At 39.6% G+C, this 21468-nt stretch overlaps 1 pseudogene; it reads right to left on the bottom strand.

Moving 5' to 3' along the window:
• Nucleotides 1-3094: 3094 nt before the first annotated feature.
• On the bottom strand, nucleotides 3095-20402 carry LOC125420236 (ATP synthase subunit alpha, chloroplastic-like; annotated as a pseudogene).
• Between the last annotated feature and the right edge of the window lie 1066 nt (nucleotides 20403-21468).

Below are 21468 nucleotides of genomic sequence, written 5' to 3'. Positions count from 1 at the left end.
AGGAAATAACTTACCAAGGTGATGATTAGTAGCTGGTCTGAGAGAGTGATCAACCGTACTGGGACTGAGACATAGCCCAGACTCCTACGGGATGTAGCAGTGTGGAATTTTTCGCAATGGGCGAGAGCATGATGGAGCAATGCCACGTGGAGGTAGAAGGCCTATGGGTCGTGAACTTTTTTTCCTAAAGAAGAAACAATGACGGTATCTAGTGAATAAGCATCGGCTAATTCTGTGCCAGCAGTCGCGGTAATACAGAGGATGCAAGCATTATCCAGAATGATTAGGCGTACAGTGTCTGTATGTGGCTTTTTAAGTCTGCCGTCAAATCCCAGGGCTCAACCCTAGACAGGCGGTGGAGACTACCAAGTTAGAGTATGGTAGGGGTAGAAGGAATTTCTGATGCAGCGATGAAAGCTACGGGAATGAATGGGATTAGATACCCTTGTAGTCCTAGCCGTAAACAATGGATACTAGGCACTATTTGTATCGACCTGTGCAATGTTGTAGCTAACGCATCGAGTATCCCACCTAGGGAGTACGTTCACAAGAATGAAACTCAAAGGAATTGGTGGAGCATGTGGTTTAATTCGATGCAAAGCGAAGAACCTTACCAGGGCTTGACATACCGCGAATTCTCTTGAAAGATAGGGGTTCCTTCGGGAACGCGAACACAGGTGGTGCATGGATTTAGTTAGATCGTGCCGTAAGGTGTTGGGTTAAGTCCAGCAATGAGTGCAACCCTCGTGTTTAGTTGCCACCGTTGAGTTTGGAACCCTAAGCAGACTGCTGGTGATAAGCTGGAGGAAGGTGAGGATGACGTCAAGTCATCATGCCCCTTATGCCTTGGGTGACACACATGCTACAATGGCCGAGACAAAGGGTCGCGATCCCATGAGGGTGAGCTAACTCCAAAAGCCCATCCTCAATTCGGATTGTAGGCGACAACTCGCCTACACGAACCGGGAATAGCTAGTAATTGCCGATCAGCTATACGATGGTGAATTTGTTCTCGGGCCTTGTACACACCGCCCATCACACTATGGGAGCTGGCCATGCCCCAAGTCCTTAACTTAACCGAAAGAAGGGGGATGCTGAAGTCACAGTTAGTGACTAGAGTGAAGTCGTAACAAGGTAGCCATACTAGAAGGTGCGGTTGGATCACCTCCTTTTTTAGGAGAGCTAATGCTTGTTGGGTATTTTGGTTTGACATTGCTGCACACCCAAAAAGAAGCGAGCTACGTCTCAGTGAAACTTGGAGATGGAAGTCTTCTTTCGTTGCTCGATGGCGAAGTAAGACTAAGCTCATAAGCTTATTATGCTAGGTTGGAATAGTTAATAGGATCCCTTTTTTAGATCCCCATGTCCCTCCCGTGTGGCGATGTGGAGGCCTAAAAAAGGAAAGAGAAGGATGGGGTGTCTCTCTCTTTTGGCATAGCGGGCTCCCACCAGGAGGCTCCACGATGGGCTATTAGCTCAATGGTAAAGTGCACCCCTAATAATTACATCGTTGTGCCTGGGCTGTGAGGGCTCTCAGCCACATGGATAGTTCAATGTGCTCATCAGCGCTTAACCCTGAGATGTGGATCATCTAAGGCACATTAGCATGGTGTACTTCCCATGTTCGAACTGGGTTTGAAAACGAACTTCTCCTGAAGAGGATAGATGGGATAATTCAGGTGAGACCCAATGTAGATCCAACTTTCTATTCACTCATGGGATCCCGGTAGTCCAGCATGGATCACCATGGCTCCTCTCTTCTTGAGAATCCATACATCCCTTATCAGTATATGCATAGCTATCTCTCAAGCATAGGTTTAGGTTAGGCCTCCATGGGAAAATAAAATGGAGCACCTAACAACGTATCTTCACAAACCAAGAACTATGAGATCACCCGTTCATTTTAGGGTGCAGGAGGGATTGTGCCATTTGAGCCTTTTTTTCATGCTTTTCCCAGAGGTTTGGAGAAACCTGTAATCAATAGGATTTTCCAAATCCTCCTTTCCCGAAGGGAAGAATGTGAAATTTTTTTTTTCCTTTCTGCAGGGACTAGGAGATTGGATCTAGCCGTATGAAGAATGCTTGGCTGATAAATAACTCCCTTCTTGTTCTTTGACCCCCTCAATCACTACGAATGCCCCAGATTAATGCAATGGGATGTGTCTATCTATCTATCTCTTAACTCAAAATGGGAGCACGTTTGGAAAAGGATCTTAGAATGTCGAGGGGTTGGCTAGGAGGGTCTCTTAACGCCTTCTTTTTTCTTCTCATCGGAGTTATTTCATAAACACTTGCCGTGATAAGGAAGAAGGGAGGAACAAGCACACTTGGAAAGTGTAGTACAAAGAAAAGTTGTATGCTGCATTTGGGAAAGATGAATCGCTCCCAAAAAGGAATTTATTGATTTTCTCCCAATTGGTTAGACCGTAGGTGCGATGATTTACTTCATGGGCAAGGTCTCTGGTTCAAGTCCAAGATGGCCCAGCTGTACCAAAGAAAAGAATAGAAGAAGCATTTGACACCTTCATGCATGCTCCACTTTGCTCGGGAGGTTATAGCTCAGTTGGTAGAGCTCCGCTATTGCAATTGGGTCGTTGCAATTATAGGTTGGATGTCTAGTTATCCATGCGGTAATGATAGCATCTTATACCTGAACAGCTTTTATAAGTAATGAGGAAGAGGACCAAAACATGCCACTTTAAGACTCTACTGAGACAAAGATGGGCTATCAAGAACGTATAGGAAGTAGGATGGGCAGTTTGTTAGATCTAGTATGGATCGTGCATGGACGATAGTTGGAGTTGGCGGCTCTCCCAGGGTTCCCTCATCTGGGATCCTTGGGGAAGAGGATCAAGTTGGCCCTTGCGAACAGCTTTATGCACTATCTCTCTTCAACCCTTTGAGCGAAATGCGGCAAAAGGAAGGAGAATCCATGGACCAACCTGATCATCTCCACCTCATAAGAACTACGAGATCACCCTAAGGATGCCTTCGGCATCCAGGGGTTGCAGATCGACCATAGAACCCTGTTCAATAAGTGGAACACAGTAGCTATCCACATTCAGGTTAGGCAGTAAGGGTCAGAGAAGGGCAATCACTCATTATTAAAACCAGCATTCTTAAGACCAAAGAGTTGGGTGGAAAATGGGGGAAAGCTCTCTATTCCTGGTTCTCCTGTAGCTAGATCCTTTAGAACCACAAGAATCCTTAGTTAGAATGGGATTCCAACTCAGTATCTTTTCAGATTTTAAGAAGAGTTGCTCTTTGGAGAGCACAGTACGATGAAAGTTGTAAGCTTTCTTCGGGGGAAGTTATTGTCTATCGTTGGCCTATATGATAGAATCAGTCGAGGGCCTAAGAGACGATGGTTTACCCTATGGTGGATGTCAGTGGTTCGAGTCTGCTTATCTCCAACTCGTGAACTTAGCCGATATAAAGCTATATGACAGCACCCAATTTTTTAGATCCGGTAGTTCGATCTACGCTACGATTTGGCATTCAAGGACATTAATAAGATCATCCCATTTAGCAGCACCTTAGGGGATGGCATAGCCTTAAAGTTAAGTGGGAGGTTCAAACGAGGAAAGGCTTACGGTGGATAGGCACCCAGAGACGAGGAAGGGTGTAATCAACGACGAAATGCTTCAGGGAGTTGAAAATAAGCATAGATCAGGACTGGATAGGTCAACCTTTCGAACTGCTGCTGAATCCATGGGCAGGCAAGAGACAACCTGGTGAACTGAAACATCTTAGTAGCTAGAGGAAAAGAAAGTGAAAGCAATTCTAGTAGTAACGGCGAGCGAAATGAGAGCAGCCTAAACCGTGAAAATGGGCTGTGGGAGAGCAATACAAGGGTCGTGTTGCTAAGCGAAGCGGTGGAGTGCTGCACCCTAGATGGAGAGAGTCTAGCAGCCAAAAATATCACTAGGTTACACTCTGACCTGAGTAGCATGGGACACGTGGAATCCCGTGTGAATCAGCAAAGATCACCTTGGAAGGCTAAATACTCCTGGGTGACCGATAGTGAAGTAGTACCATGAGGGAAAGGTGAAAAAAACCCCCATCAGGGAGTGAAATAGATCATGAAATCGTAAGCTCCCAAGCAGTAGGAGGAGACCAAGGCTTTAACTATGCACCTATTGAAGAATGAGTCGGTGACTTATAGGCAGTGGCTTGGTTAAAGGAACCCACCAGAGCCGTAGCAAAAGCGAGTCTTCATAGGTAAATTGTCATTACTTATGAACTCGAACCTAGGTGATCTATCCATGACTAGGATGAAACTGAGGTGAAACTAAGTGGAGGTCTGAACCTACTAATGTTGAAGAATTAACGGATGAGTGGTTGTTAGGGGTGAAATGCCACTCGAACCTAGAGCTAGCTGGTTCTCCCCAAAATAAGTTGAGGCACAGCAGTTGATTGGACATCTAGGGGTAAAGCACTGTTTCGGTGCGAGCCGCGAGAGCGGTGCCAAATCGAGGCAAACTCTGAATACTAGATATGGCCTCAAAATAACAGGGGTCAAGGTTGGCCACTGAGATGATGGGGGATAAGCTTCATTGTCGAGAAGGAAACAACCCGCATCACCAGCTAAGGCCCCTAAATGACTGCTCAGTGATAAAGGAGGTAGGGGTGTAGAGATAGCCAGGAGATTTGTCTAGAAGCAGCCACCCTTGAAAGAGTGTGTAATAGCTCACTGATCGAGCAATCTTGCACTGAAGATGAACGGAGATAAGCAATCTACCGAAGCTATGAGATGTAAACATGCATCGATTGGGGATTGTTCCGCTTAGAAGGAATCACTTGCATGAGCAATGGTAGATGAAGCAGAAACTAAAATGTCAACTTGAGTAACACAAACATTACTGAGAATCCAATGCCCCAAAAATATAAAGGTTCCTCTGCAAGGTTCATCTACGGAGGGTGAGTCAGGGCCTAAGATCATGCCGAAAGGCGTAGTCGATGGACAACAGGTGAATATTCCTATACTACCCCTCGTTGGTCTCAAAGGATAGAGGAGGCTAGGTTAGCCAAAAGATGGTTATCGGTTCAAGGATGCAAGGTACCACTACTTTTTTAGGGTAAGAAAGGGTAGAGAAAATGCCCTGAGCCAATGTTCGAGTAACAGGCACGACGGCGCTGAAGTAACCCATGCCATACTCCAAGGAAAAGCTTAAATGACCTTCAACAAAAGGGCACCTATACCCAAAATCGACACAATTGGGTAGGTAGAGTATACCTAGCGATGCAAGACAACTCTCTCTAAGGAACTCAGTAAAATAGCCACGTAACTTCGGGAGAAGGGGTGCCTCCTCACAAAGGGGGTCGCAGTGACCAGGCCCGGGTGACTATTTACCAAAAACACAGGTCTTTGCAAAGTCATAAGACCATGAATTGGGGCTGATGCCTACCAGTGCTAGAAGGTCAAGGAAGTTAGTGACCTGCAGATAGGGGAGTTAGCGACCAAAGCCTCAATGAATGGCGGGCATAACTATAACGGTCCTAAGGTAGTGAAATTTCCTTGTCGCGTAATGATCTGGGCACTGTCTCGGAGAGAGGCTCGATGAAATAGACATGTCTGTGAAGATGTGGACTACCTGCACCTGCACAGAAAGAACCTATGAAGCTTCACTATTCCCTGGGATTGGCTTTGGGCCTTTCCTGTGCAGCTTAGGTGGAGGGCAAAGATGGCCTCCTTCTGGGAGGGCCCGAGCCATCAGTGAGATACCATTCTGGAAAAGCTAGACCTAACCTTGTGTCAGGACCTATAGGCCAACGGATAGTCTCAAGTAGATAGTTTCTATGGGGCACAAGCCTCCCAAAAGTTAAAGGAGGCATGCAAAGGTTTCCTCGGGCCAGATGGAGATTGGCCCTCGAGCATAAAGGTAGAAAGGAGCTTGACTGCAAGGCCCACCCATTGAGCAGGGACGAAATTTGGCCTAGTGATTCGATGGTGCTAAATGGAAGGGCCGTTGCTCAACAGATAAAAGTTACTTTAGGGATAACAAGCTGATCTGCCCCAATAGCTCACATCAATGAGAAAGTTTGGCACCTTTATGGCGACACTTCGCCACCTAGGACTGTAGTATATTCCAAAGGTTGGGCTATTCGCCCACTAAAATGGTATGTGAGCTGGGTTCAAAATGTTGTGAGACAGTTCAATCCATATCCGATGTGGGTGTTAGAGCATTGAGAGGACCTTTCCTTCGTACAAGAGGAGCGGGAAGGATGCAACTCTGGTGTACCAGTTATCGTGCCCACAGTAAACACTGGGTAGCCAAGTGCGGAGCGAATAAGTGTTGAAAAGAAAGCATCTAAGTAGTAAGCCCACCCCAAGATGAGTGCTCTCCTATTCTAACATCCCCAAAGCTTCCGATAGCACAGCCAAAACAACGATGGGTTTTCTGCCCTGCGGGGGTGGAGCGACAAAAGTTTTGAGAATTCAAGAGAAGGTCATGGCGAGACGAGCCTTTTAGCATTACGATATGTGTCAAGCGGAAGTGCAGTGATGTATGCAGGCATCCTAATAGACCGGTAGACTTGAACTTTGTTCCTACATGACCTGATCAATTTGATCAAGCACACACCCTTTGTTTTCATTGTTCAACTCTTTGACAACATGAACCTAATTTGCGTTTGACTTTTTGTTTTGTTTTCATTTATTTATTGGCTGAACAAATCAACTTACGAAAGTTATTATCTTATTATTTTTTCATTGTAAATGAATTAATTCCTTATTCAAAATAAAGGAATTAATTAATACAAATTAGTTTAGGAAATTAGTGTAAAATTCGGCCAATTTGTTTCCTTTTCTTTTAGTGGCCGATTTTACCTAGTTACTGAGGGTTTTATTTTGTAACTTTTTAGGCTATTTAAGGGCTAGTTTTATCAATAACATTCAGTACTTTATTCATACAAAAAATTATTTTTGAGATTGAATTCTCTTTGTTCTTTTGAACACCTAAAACACCATTAGTGAATGAGTGTTTTAGTTTGACTTATCAATAGGCCTTCCATCACCTATTGTGGTGTCTTTATTATCTACCAAGGTTCTAATCATAGGTTGTTTATGGGTCAAGGTGACCATTAGAACTTGAACATAATTAGATCCGGGCTAATATAATATGGGTTTAGGCGCAGGTCATCCTAGGTTCGTATCATTTGGTATTAAAGCCAAATTTTATTTGCTTTATTTGTTCTTTGGGTTAATCTGCAATTTTAGCATTAGGTTAAGGTTGTTTCTATCATCATACACGTTTTGCATATTTAAAAAAAAAAAAAAATTCATTCCTAGTTGAATTAGGATCTCCTAGTTGTTGAAATGTGGTGATCTTGCCACAATGTGCAAGGTAGTTCGGTTACACTTGCACTCTTTATTTTGCAACATCAAAGACCAAACATTATTTATGTTTATGCATTTTATTTTATCTTGTAATGTTTAAGAACAATATCCTTTTTGTAATGCCCTAAGCTCATTAACTAAGCTTAGGGGCTTTTTGTCTAATTGCTGGAATTGTATTTCCAGCAACATAAGTCCACTTCCTTGGATGCCGTTTGAAGAAGGTTTGGGATTTGGATCTGAATTCTAGATATCATAAACTAGATATGCAGAGGAAGCAGCAACAAAAAGAATGTTCTGATTTGGAGATAGGAAGGCTGAGTTAAGCCCAAAACAATCTGACCCTTGTGCAGTTTTGTTGCCCAGAAAACTGGGCAAAACTGCCTCGGGTTTGATTACTTTTGAATGGGTAAATGGACTTTGTTTTATCTGATTTTTGGCTATAACATAGTCTAATATTCAAAAAGTCTTCCCTCCAATTTTCAAGTCAAATGGAGCTGGTTTTCAAATTCAAATGCCTTAGACAAGCTGAACTGCCCATTAAAGAAGGTTTCTTGCATGCCCAGCACATTGATTAGAGTTAGTTGAGGTAGTTTGGCTTGGTTGGTTACTTTTAATGCTTTTGTATTTATTGATCAATATGGAAGCATGCCTTATTGTCTTTTTGATGTATTTAAAAGTATGAAAATTGTAATGAAAAACGTTGAGAAAGAAAATATTCAAAAAAACAGATTTTGAAAAAGAACATTTTTGGCTCTCGCTTTCTCAACTACTACATTTTGGTTTCTTCTTCTTCCCAAAAGCTAACAACCTTCTCAAGAGCCATACACCTCCATTAAAACCAGAAAAAAAACCTTAACAAACCCAAAAAAAAAAAAAAAAAAAACAAAATCAAGAACCAAGAATGCAACAACATAAACCTACAGCAAATTCCATCATGGTATCAGAGCATAGTGTAATTTCTTAGGACCTTGTGAGCTTTCAACCCAGACCATTTTATTTGTGAGAGGATCCCCCACCTAAAGCCTTCCAACCGAAACCAAAACCTCCCAAAAAGACTAGTTGAAACTCACCAAAACACCACCACCCGAGAGCTTGTTCTTGTGTCCATTTTTCAAAACTTTTCAAAAATCATTTTTTCAAATGGCCTCACAATCCTTTGCAACCCCAACACCACCTGAGTTTGAGAGCCAAAACTATTCCATTTGGAGTATAAAAATGAAAGCCTACCTTCAAGCCTTTAGTTTATGGGAAGTCATAGAAGAAGGTTATGTAGTGGAAGAGTTGAGAGCTAATGCAACCCAAGCACAAAGAAATGCACATGAGGCCGAAGTTGCCAAGGGGTTCAAGGCCCTCACTGCCTTGCACTCCTCCGTGAGTGATTCTATTTCTACAAGGATAATGTTATGCACAAGTATTAGAGAGGTTTGGATAAAGCTTCAAGAGGAGTTCCATGGAAATACTAGAACTCAACAAATGCAAGTTTTAAACCTAAGAAGAGAGTTTGAGACCTTGAAGATGAAGGAGAATGAGCTTGTCAAGGATTTCATGGAAAGGATGCTCAAAGTGGTAAATCAAATTCGGGTCCTTGGTGAGCAATTGACCGATCAAAGGGTAGTAGAGAAAGTATTGGTGAGCTTACCCGAAAAGTTTGAAGCTAAGATTTCCTCCCTTGAAGAATCTAGAAATCTTAGTGAAATAACCTTGAGTGAGCTCATCAATGCTCTTCAAGCAACCGAACAAAGGAGAGCCATTAGAAAGGAGGAGACCATAGAGAGTGCATTCTATGGTGGCCACGGCAACAAAAAGAAGAATAAAGGAAGGAAGAGCAACAACACCAACCAAACCGGTTTTACAACCAACAACAACACAAACAACAACAAAAGTGGATGGAATCAACAGCAACAACAACAAAGCCATCAAAACCGAGGAGGGCATCCACTTTGCCCTCATTGCAAGAAGCTTGGACATCCACCATCCAAGTGTTTTTGGAGGCCGGATGCATCTTGTGAAAGATGTGGAGGAAAAGGCAACATTGCCAAAGTTTGCAAGCAAAGGAGACAATAAGCCAATGTGGTTAATGAAGAAGCCGAGAACCTATTTGTGGCCACATGCCTTAAAGCCACAAGTATGTTTATGGAGCTTGACCGAAACTACAAAACCAAAGTGAAGATTGGTGATGGCCAGTTCATGAAAGTAGAAGGCAAAGGAGATGTGTGCTTGAACACCAAGGAAGGTACCAAAATGATAAAAGATGTGCTATATGTTCCTAGTTTATGTGAAAACTTGCTTAGTGTAGCACAATTGGTAGAAAGAGGCTTTGCGTTAAATTTTGCAAAAGATGAATGTATCATATATGATGCTTGTGGTAATGAGTTGTTTAAGGTAACATTGAAGACAAAAGGTATAGATTGGACCTAGTTAAGAATGAACAAGCCTTAAAAACCAAAGTGGAGTCTATTTCTCAACTTTGGCATAAAAGGCTTGGGCAATCTGGCTATAGTGCCATGAAAAACACCAATGCCATTGTGAAGGACATGCCAAAGATTTAGGAGATGAAAGCCTATGTGATGTATGCCAACTAGGGAAATCCACACGGCTTCCATTCCCTAAAGCCGGTTCATGGAGAGCTAAGAAGAAGCTTGAGCTAGTCCATTCGGATGTGTATGGACCGATGAGTTTGTCATCAATTGGAGGATGTAAGTACTTTCTAACCTTCATTGATGACTACTCAAGGATGTGTTGGGTATATTTTCTAACAACCAAGTCACAAGTTCTTGAGAAGTTCATGGAATTCAAGAAGATGGTGGAAACCCAAAGCAATGCAAAGATGAAGTGCTTGAGAACCGAAAATGGTGGAGAATATACAAGCTTGGCTATGGAGGATTTTTGCAAAGAAAATGGAATGGTGCATCAATTCACAACACCATACACACCACAACAAAATGGTATTTGTGAGAGGAAAAATAGGACCTTGATGGAGATGACAAGGTGCATGATACATGAGAAGAACATGCCAAAGAAGTTTTGGGCCGAAGCCATATACATGGCTAGCTACATCCAAAACCGAGCATACACCAAAGCCAATGAGTCCAAGACACCCTATGAGATATGGTATGGAGAAAAACCATCTTTGTACAACATAAAAATCTTTGGAAGTGTGTGTTTTCTTCATGTTCATCCACACATGAGAAACAAGCTTGACAAAAGGGCAAATGTGGGCATCTTGGTCGGCTTTAGTGAGGTTACCAAAGGTTTTAGTATTTTCAACTTGGAAACCAAGAAACTTGTGGTAACAAGGGATGTGAGGATTTTTGAAGATGCTGTTTGGGATTGGATAAAGGAGGAGCTTCTTGTCTATGAAGATAATGCTCGGTTGGATGATGAAGAAGAAGTAACCAATGACAATGACAATGAAGAAAATGAAGATGATGAGGAGGATGCACTTGAGACCATTGGAGCCGAATTGGAGATTGAAGATGGAGTTAGAGGAGAAAGGGCATTGTGCGAAATATATGAAAGGTGCAATGTTACCTTGAGTGATCCTACCAATGCTCAGGAAGCTATGCAAAAGAAAGAGTGGATGGAGGCCATGCAAACCGAAATGAATATGATAGAAAAGAATGAAACTTGGTCTTTGGTTTCTAAACCTAAAAACAATAAACCAATTGGTGTAAAGTGGATCTTTAGGACCAAGTTCAACCCGGATGGAACAATATGCAAGCACAAGGCAAGGCTTGTGGCAAAAGGCTATGCACAACAAGCGGGTGTAGATTATGGAGAGACATTTGCACCGGTTGCAAGAATGGAGACCATAAGGCTCATCTTATCGATCTCGGCCTCAATGTCATGGAAGGTGTACCACCTTGATGTAAAGTCGACTTTCTTGAATTGTGTGCTTCAAGAGGAGGTTTATGTCAAGCAACCTGAGGGCTTCATTGTTCAAGGACATGAGGACAAAGTCTACCTTCTACACAAGGCACTTTATGGGTTAAAGCAAGCACCTAGGGCTTGGTATGGCAAGATTGATGGTTACTTGACCTATCAAGGCTTTAGGAGGAGTCCAAATGAGCCAACACTATACATAAGGAATGAAGAAGGCATGATTGTTATCTCACTCTATGTGGATGATTTGTTGGTCACGGGTGAAAATGAAAAGAATGTGGAAGTTTTGAAAAATGAACTTGAAAAGGAGTTTGACATGTCAAGCCTTGGTGAAATGAATTACTTCCTTGGAGTGGAAGTGATGCAATGCTCTAGGGGTATTTTCATATCACAAGAGAAATATATCAAAGATCTTTTGAGAAAGTTCAACCTTGATGAATGCAAGCCAATGTCAACACCAATGAGACAAGGAGACAAATACAAGAAGGAGGATGGCACACCAAAGGTAAACCCGACCCTATATAGAAGCATGATAGGAAGTTTGCTCTATGTATGTTCATCAAGACCAGATATTATGCATGCCACATGTGTTTTGTCTAGATATATGCAGGCACCATCCCAAAACCATTTTGTAGGTGCTAAAAGAATTCTTAGATACTTAAAAGGAACACAAGACTTTGGAGTTTGGTATGATAGGCAAGATATGATGAAATTAATGGCCTACTCGGATAGTGATTGGGCTGGATGCTTGGATGATATGAAGAGCACTTCAGGGTATCTTTTCTCAGTTGGTAGTGGACCATTCTCATGGAATGCAAAGAAGCAAGCAACAACCGCTCAAAGCACCGCCGAAGCCGAGTACATTGCTTGCTCTTCATGTGCAAATCAATGCATTTGGCTTAGGAAATTATTGGAGGACCTTGGTTATCCTCAAGAGGGTTCAACCATCATCAAATGTGATAACACTTTAGCCATATCAATAGCCAAGAACCCCGTTCAACATGGAAGGACAAAACACATACCGGTGAAGTATCACTCTTTGAGGGAGTTTGAAGAAAATGGAGAAGTTAGCTTGGAATATATCAAGACCGAAGATAACCTTGCAGATTTCTTCACCAAGCCACTTCCACAAGCAAGATTTGAGACCTTGAGGAAGCTTCTAAATATTTCAAGCAAGAACACCAAGGAGGAGTGTTGAAATGTGGTGATCTTGCCACAATGTGCAAGGTAGTTCGGTTACACTTGCACTCTTTATTTTGCAACATCAAAGAACAAACATTATTTATGTTTATGAATTTTATTTTATCTTGTAATGTTTAAGAACAATATCCTTTTTTTAATGCCCTAAGCTCATTAACTAAGCTTAGGGGCTTTTTGTCTGGTTGCTGGAATTGTATTTCCAGCAACATAAGTCCACTTCCTTGGATGCCGTTTGAAGAAGGTTTGGGATTTGGATCTAAATTTTGGATATCATAAACTAGATATGTAGAGGAAGTAGCAACAAAAAGAATGGCCCAATTTGGAGCTGGGAAGGCGGAGTTAAGCCCAAAACAATCTGACCCTTGTGCAGTTTTGTTGCCCAGAAAACTGGGCAAAACTGCCTCGGGTTTGATTACTTTTGTATGGGTAAATGGACTTTGTTTTATCTGGTTTTCGGCTAGAGCATATTTTAATATTCAAAAAGCCTTCCCTCCAATTTTCAAGTCAAATGGAGCTGGTTTTCAAATTCAAATGCCTTAGACAAGCTGAACTGCCCATTAAAGAAGGTTTCTTGCATGCCCAACACATTGATTAGAGTTACTACTACATTTTGGTTTCTTCTTCTTCCCAAAAGCTAACAACCTTCCCAAGAACCCTAAACCTCCATTAAAACCAGAAACAAAACCTTAACAAACCCAAAAAAAAAAAAACAAAATCAAGAACCAAGAACCAACAACAATCATTCTTGACTAACACCTTGAATGATTGTACTCTAGGGTACAACAACATAAACCTACACCAAATTCCATCACTAGTTTTATCATATTTTTGTTTCCTAGTTTGGTGGTTGTTTTTCATCATTATTCCTATTATGGTTTTTGTTGATTTTTATTTACTACTTTTTTCTTAAATATTTACATTCGTATATTCAAAAAAAAAAAAAAACCCGAACAGATATTAAAAAAAAAAAAAAACTAGACAACTCGTATTTTGTTTAGGAGGTCACAGGTTTGGTTATTATTTGGTGTTGGAATTGAAATTTTGGTTTTGATTCTTGTTACTGCAATTGTTTTATGTCCTGTGAGTTGAAAAAAAAAAAAAGAAGAAAAAAGGCCGAATAAAAAAAAAAATCGGTTTGTTGGAGTTTGATTTGTTTGCTGGAAATTATTGGAGCTGCTGTTTTGTTGATTATTTATTCAATATTTGGAGTTGCTGGAGAATTATTTCTGTTGCTGAATATTTGAATTTTGGGTGTTCAAATTATTTGGACTAAAATTAGTTGAAAGATTTGATACAAAACTTGAATTACAAGGACAACAACCAGCACTATTCTATATTTTTGTTCGATTTGATTCTTGTTCATGTTTGAAATTATTTTTCCTAAATTTTATTCTTGAATCCTTAATTTCTTACCATCTGGTCCAGTTCTTAAAAATTCCAAAATTTTCTCATTAATTTGCCTTATTTTGCCTAGAAAAGCCATAAACTAGGATTTGTTAATTCATTCGGTATTACTCATTTTTTTTCTACTATTTTGTTGATAAGTTTAATTAAAACATACTTGTGATCTAATTGCTTTTTTTTGGATGTTTTAATTAGAACTTCAAGATAATTCATCGAGTGGAAAAAGGCAAGAGTGTGTGAGCTTAAATAAGGATAAAAGCCGAAACTAGTGTGGAAACACGAGTGTCAAGACCTTGTTTGAGTGAAACACGTGAGGGAGTGAATTTGGTGAGATCTTATTTTATTTTTCTATTATTCATACTAACATGGCAGATTTAAGGGTGAGAAGAGGAGATCCACCTTTAAGAATTAATGAAGAAGAGTCCGTAGGATTCTATGGTGGTTCCCGAGCTTCGGGGAGTGGTGAGTAAATGGACATGAGGGCTATATTGAAGCAATTGTAGCGGATGAATGCCCGATTTGATAACATAGATCAAAGGATGGAAATGATAGAAACATCACAGAGAGGGCCGAATATAAGGTTGGATGCTCATGGAGGTCGAGGTCGAGGTCAAGGAGACCGAGGGAGACCAATAGAGGAATTTGGGGGAAGTAACTTTGGAGATGACTTGGATGAGGGGTTTGATGAAATTTTTGAACCTCAAGAAAGGAAAATCTATGGGAGACCAGCGAGGAATGAAGATGATGATCTAGGGAATATCAAGGTAAACATTCCACCTTTCATGGGAAAAAGTGATCCGGAAGCATATTTGGAATGGGAGGAAAGAATGGAGATGATTTTTTATTGTCATAATTATTCAGAGGCCAAGAAGGTGAAGTGGCTAGCAATGAAGTTTGGTTATTATGCACTCCAATGGTGGACCAATGAGAAAAACACCCGAAGGAGAGTTGGTGATGACTTGATCACTACATGGCGCCAAATGAAAGGAGCCATGAGGAAGCGGTTCGTACCATCACATTATCATAGGTTGCTGCATCAAAGGCTTCAATCCCTATCTTAAGGAAGTAGGTCCGTGGAGGATTATTACAAGGAGATGGAGATGGTTATGATGAGATTAAACATGAATGGGGATAGAGAAGCAACCATGGCAAGATTCCTTTGTGGTTTGAATCGTGAGATAGCCAACCAACTAGAATTGCAACAATATGTGGAATTAGAGGAGATGTTGCATGTGGCTATTAAATTGGAGCATCAATTCAAGAGGAGGGGTGTAGGCTCATAGTTTGGAGGAATTTCCAAAAGCAGAACATTAATTCCAAGTGGCTGGAGAAACAATCCAATCTATGAAAGCAAGCCAAAGCCGAAGGTGGGAGAAGAAAGCACCAATCAGCCAAGAAAGGAGCTTAAAGCCGAATCTGTCCAAGCATATAAAAATGAGGTAAAATCTGATCCTAAACCTTCAAGAACAAGAGAAATTATTTGTTTTAAGTGCCAGGGATGAGGACACATCACTAGCCAATGCCCGAATAGAAGATTCATGGTGTTAAAGGGTGATGGTGAGCTATAATTGGAAAGTGAGGGGAGTGGTGATGAAATCGAGCAAGAGGAGGAGGAAGAGCTTGAAGGTGAGGTCAAAAATTTGAATGCTTCCCATGCTAAATTAAGCTTGGTTTCTAGGAGAGTGCTGGCTGCATACAAAGATGAGGATGAGATTCAAAGAGAGAACATCTTCCACACCCAATGTGAGATCCAAGGTAAGATTTGTAGCATGATTATTGATAGTGGGAGTTGTACTAATGTAATTAGTAATCTTATGGTAGATAAATCAGGCTAGACAACAATTAAACATCCAGAAGCATATAGGTTACAATGACTTAATGATACTGGTCAGATGAAACTTAATAAACAAGCCAAAGTAAAATTCAGCATTGATAAATATGCGGATGTGGTTCTATATGATGTTGTGCCTATGCATGCGGGACATATTTTACTTCATAGAGATACTATTCATTATGGAAGAAAGAATAGTATTTTTTTTAGATTTAAACGTAAGAAGGTCAAGCTTGAGGCATTAACTTCTAAAGAGGTGCACAAAGATCAAATACAAATCAACAAAGGAGGGTGGCCAAACAACTCAATGAGAGAGCTAGCATGGCCCCCATGGCAACAGCACCCATCCAAGGGGTCCAAGCCTTGCAAGACCAACCAGGTAAGTGTTCTAAGATCCAACTTGAGTGGAAAAACCAAGAGAAACCAAAAGTGATGTGAAAAGGGGAGAGAAACCCAAGAGTGTGAGAAAAGCCGAGAGTGATGGAAATTGTGTGGTGGCCGAGAGAGAGAGAGGGAAAGAAAGAAAAGAAAGAAAGAATAAAAAATTTTATTTGAGTTTTGGAGATGTAAATAAAGCTATCTTGAGTAAGAAACCATTGCTGGTCATGCTTTATAAAGATAATTATTTTAATGATCAAGCTAACCTTAAAGAACTTGAATTGCCAAGTTCAATTCTTTCACTTTTGCAAGATTTTGAAGATGTCTTTCTGGATGAAATTCCAAAATTGACTTTGTTCGAGGGGCTACCATACCAAATATACCTGCATATAGAAGCAATCCCAAAGAAACAAAGGAACTACAAAAACAGGTAAGTGAGTTACTTGATAAAGGTTATATTCGTGAGAGTATGAGTCCATGTGTTGTTCCTGTTTTATTAGTTCCTAAAAAAGATGGTTCTTGGAGAATGTGTGTTGATTGTAGGGCTATAAATAATATCACCATTAAATATAGGCATCCAATTCCTAGATTAGATGATATGCTTGATGAATTGCATGGTGCTTGCATGTTTACTAAAATTGATCTTAGGAGTGGATACCATCAGATTAGGATGAAAGAAGGTGATGAATGGAAGACTGCATTTAAGACTAAATATGGGCTGTATGAATGGCTAGTCATGCCTTTTGGTTTAACTAATACACCTAGTACTTTTATGAGGCTTATGAATCATGTTATGCGTCCATTTATTGGTAAATTTGTGGTTGTGTACTTTGATGACATTTTAGTGTATAGCCGAAACTTAGATGAACATGTAGACCATCATAGGCAAGTTTTAAATATCCTTAGGAAGGAAAGGTTGTTTGCTAACATGTGTGATTTTTGCAAAGATGAGGTTTTTTTCCTAGGATTTGTTGTAAGTACTGCAGGAATCAAAGTTGATCAATCTAAAGTTAAAGCAATCAAGGAGTGGTCGACACCAACCTCTATCACTCAAGTGAGGAGCTTTCATGGTTTGGCAAGTTTTTATCGAAGATTTGTCAAGGACTTTAACACCATCGCAGCACCTTTGAATGAAGTTGTAAAGAAGAATGTTGGCTTTAAATGGGGGGAAGTACAAGAGAAATCTTTTAATTTGTTGAAAGAAAAATTATGTAATGCACCTTTATTTGTTTTACCAAAATTTTCTAAGACTTTTAAAATTGAACGTGATGCTTTGGGTGTAGGTGTTGGAGCTGTATTAATGCAAGAAGGAAGGCCTATAGCCTACTTTAGTGAGAAATTAAATGAAGCTGCACTAAACTACCCGACATATGACAAGGAGATGTATGCTTTGGTTAGGGCTTTGGAAACATGGCAGCATTATCTCATGCCAAAAGAATTTGTGATTCATACGGATCATGAATCTTTGAAGCACTTTAAAGGCCAAGAAAGCTCAAACGAAGGCATTCCAAGTGGATTGAATTTATTGAGATCTTTCCATATGTGATCCGCTACAAAAAAAGGTAAGGAAAATGTGATTGCCGATGCATTATCCTGAAGGTATGTTCTCTTTTCTACCTTAGATGTTAGATTGCTTGGTTTTGAACAATTAAATGAACTTTACGAGCATGATAGTGACATTGGAGAAATATTTAGAACCTGTTTGAAACATGGATTTAATAAATTTTACATATTTTGGGGGTATTTGTTTAAGGAAAACAAACTTTGTGTGCCTAATTGTAGCATTAGGGAATTGTTGGTTCGGGAAGGTCATGGGGGTGGTTTAATGGGACATTTTGGTGTTTTTAAAACTTTATCCTTACTGCAAGAACATTTTTATTAGCCTAAAATGAAGAGAGATGTTGAGAAAATATGTGAAAATTCTTTCACATATTTGTTTCGTCCGAATAATAAAAGTGAAAGGAAAATAAATATAAAAAAAAATTGGCCCTTGCCAATTGATTCTGAGTAGCTTTATCGAGATCAGAAGCAAATTGTACAAAGGCTTTTAATTCTGTGAATTGCACCAATTCCAATTTTGATTTTCCAGCTACTTGTTTCATGGCTTTAATTTGAGCTGCAGACCGTACTCTGGATATAGAAATACCCACATTAATAGCAGGTCTGATTCCGGCATTGAATAGATCAATGATAAGAATATTTGTCCATCTGCAATGGAAATTACATTAATAGGAATATAAGCCGAAACATCTCCCAATTGAGTCTCAACTATTGTTAAAGCAGTCATACTTCCTTCATCTAAATGAGAACTTGATTTAGTAGCTCTTTCCAAAAGGCGTGAATGCAAATAAAAAACATCTCCTGAATAAGCTTCTCGGCCCGGCATTTTGCGTAATAAAAGAGACATTTGGCGATAAGCCTGTGCTTGTTTGAAGAGATCATCATAAATAATTGAAGTGTATTGTTCGCGATACATAAAATATTCAGCTAAAGCAGCTCCTGTATAAGGAGCGAGGTATTGTAATGTAGCCGGAGATTCGGCCATTTCAGCTACCATAATAGTGTAATTCATTGCTCCCCTTTCCTGTAAAGCAGTCACCACCTGAGCCATAAAAGATGCTTTTTGACCAATAGCTACATAAACGCATATTACATTTTGCCCTTGTTGATTAAGAATTGTATCTGTGGGTACTGCTATTTTACCGGTTTGTCTGTCCCCAATAATTAATTCTTACTGACCATGTCCTATAGGAATCATCGAATCAATAGCAATAAGTCCTGTTTGAAGAGGCTTATATACCAAACTGATACGAACCTAGGACGACCTGCTCCTAAACCTGTATTATATTAGCCCGGATCTTAATTAAGTTCAAGTTCTAATGGAATGGACCTCAACCCCTAACCAACCTGTGGTTAGAAACCTTGGTATAATGTAGACGCCACAATAAGGGATGGAAAACCTATTGATAAGTCAAGCTAAAACAACCAATTCTCTAATGGTGTTTTAGGTGTTCTCAAAGAACAAAGAGATAATTAATCTCACAAGTATTTTCTTAATCAAATCAAAGTTTTTTTCTTATTGATAACTAAGCCTTTAAATAGGCTATAAAGCCATGAAATAAAACCCTAAAACATAAAGAAAACCAGCCACCACACATAAAGAAACCTAGTTCGTTGAAACTACACTTCCTTTCCTAATCTAAGTTTGATTAATTAATTCCTTTATATTAAATTAGGAATTAATTAATTTACAATGGAAAGAATAAAATAAAAACCTTCCTAAAGTTATTTTTCCAGAAAATAAATAAATAAAAGCTAAAAAGTAATGGTAGTTTCCTAAAACAAAAAGTAACAGCAAATTAGGAAACTAAAAATGCTAGCCTTTTTGATCAAGTTGACTTTGATCAATCTTTGACCTCTTTGAGCTTCAAATCAGCTTCTAGATTCTTTTTAGGATGCCAAATAAGCTGAATATGAAGTCCCACACGTTGCCCATGCTTGGAAAAATAAGAAAAGGCTAATACAGTAAAATACAGTAAAGCCAGCAAGCAATACAGCAAATTCGGCCAAATTGTTGATGCTGTCCGTACAAGCCCTTTTTCATTGCATTTGAGGCTGATTTAACTTGATTCCATGACCTCTTAGGCATATGTATTGAACCCATAAAGCATTGGAACCATTTCATGCTTCCCGGACTCCAAAAATGTACCAAAACCGTCACCCGGGTCCGTATCGGCTTCCACCACTTGGATGCTTAGAATAGACTTTGTATCTTCAAGTATGGACAAGCTCTGTTGAGATTGATTACCCCCTGTATAAATACTCCCACGTTGTCCTTAAATCTCTTAATTTGAGCTCTTGTGATTGGTCTAGTCTTCATCCGTGTCGAGTCAGCACCATAGCGGGTTATCGGTAGAGAGGGCTCGGGCGGAATCACATCACAAACATCTTTAAATAATACCCGAGGTGGGAGATTCAGTTAACCAGGATTCATAAGCTGAAATTTCACCTCGACCATCAATAGGTTTAGCCAGAGCATTTATAACACGGCCCAAAGAAGCCTCACTTACCGGGATCTGAGCAATTCTTCCTGTTGCTTTTACAGAACAACCCTCTTGTATCATCAAACCGTCACCCATTAATACAACATGGACATTATTTGATTCCAAATTCGGAGCAATGCCTATCATACCTTCTTCAAATTCTAATAATTCCCCCGTCATTACTTCATCAAGACCACAAATACGAGCAATGCTATCACCTACTTGGAGTACAGTACTGAAATTTAAAATCTTTACTTCTCTATTATATTGCTCAATACGTTCATGAATAATGTTTACTAATTTCATCTGCTCGAATAGTTACCATGAGTATTTCTTAATTCTTTATTTTTGTTTGAAAGAAAAATAATGCCTGCAGTAGAAAGACTAACCCTTTATTTCTTTCATCATTCCAAACATACCAATATTAGTATTGATGGTACGTAAATGTAACTCGGTGTTTAAACAACTATTTAGAGTTCCTAGAGCTCTGTGTAAGGCTTGTTGGAAAAGCAGTTGTCGAACTTGATTAAAAGCTTTTTGTTGTTCAAAATGAATGGTTTCATTTTTGTAATTTTCTAATGGTTCCAAGGTTTTATAACTTGAATTAATCAAATTCAACTCTTCTCGTTCTATTTGAGAGCATCCATTTGCTCAAAATTGATCCGCTTCTGTTTCTACTTTCCACAAGCGGGACTGGGTTTTTTCCAGCCATTCCACGACCCCCCCCCTATAGTTCTTCTGAATTTTGAATAGTCTTCAAGATCCTTTGTTTTCAATTATCTAATAAATCACTTAATGAAAGTAGATTTTCTTTCCACTCATTTCAAAACTTCCAGATCCATTCCTGAACCAAACATGAATCTTTCGATTCATTTGGCTCTCACGCCCAATTACTTATGTATGAGGGAAGCTCCTTAGCTTTTTTTAATGTAATGAGCCTAGTCACTTTTCTCTATTCATATTTGTGAAAGTATAGAAACGATCCAGATTTGATATGGATAGGTTGATTTCTTGATTTTGAGGAATCGTGAGATAAAAAAGACCTTGCATATCCATTTTATCAAGTAATTGATAATTATTCCCCCAAGTCTTACTACATTTATTACTAGTGGTGTCAATATCAATATTGATCCAGGCCTCAATATCGACTTTCTTTCTCAGAAAAAAATTGAGAATTATCCAATCAAAATATTTTCTATCTGGATTTTTCACCATATATATAATATTCATCTTCGACTAGATAATTATTGATAGGGATATCTCCTAGCACATTAAAATATTTCCGTTTATGTGTACTGTAATTATAAAAAATTTCTTGGTTATTATTTACTTGTGATGGTAATCCACAAATAGATGAGTTGTTTTGATCTTCATAATTAATAGATTTAGAT

Source organism: Ziziphus jujuba, chromosome 5, assembly GCF_031755915.1.
Source record: "Ziziphus jujuba cultivar Dongzao chromosome 5, ASM3175591v1".
Taxonomy (NCBI): Eukaryota; Viridiplantae; Streptophyta; class Magnoliopsida; order Rosales; family Rhamnaceae; genus Ziziphus; species Ziziphus jujuba.
This window is presented reverse-complemented; position numbering and strand designations above follow the sequence as displayed.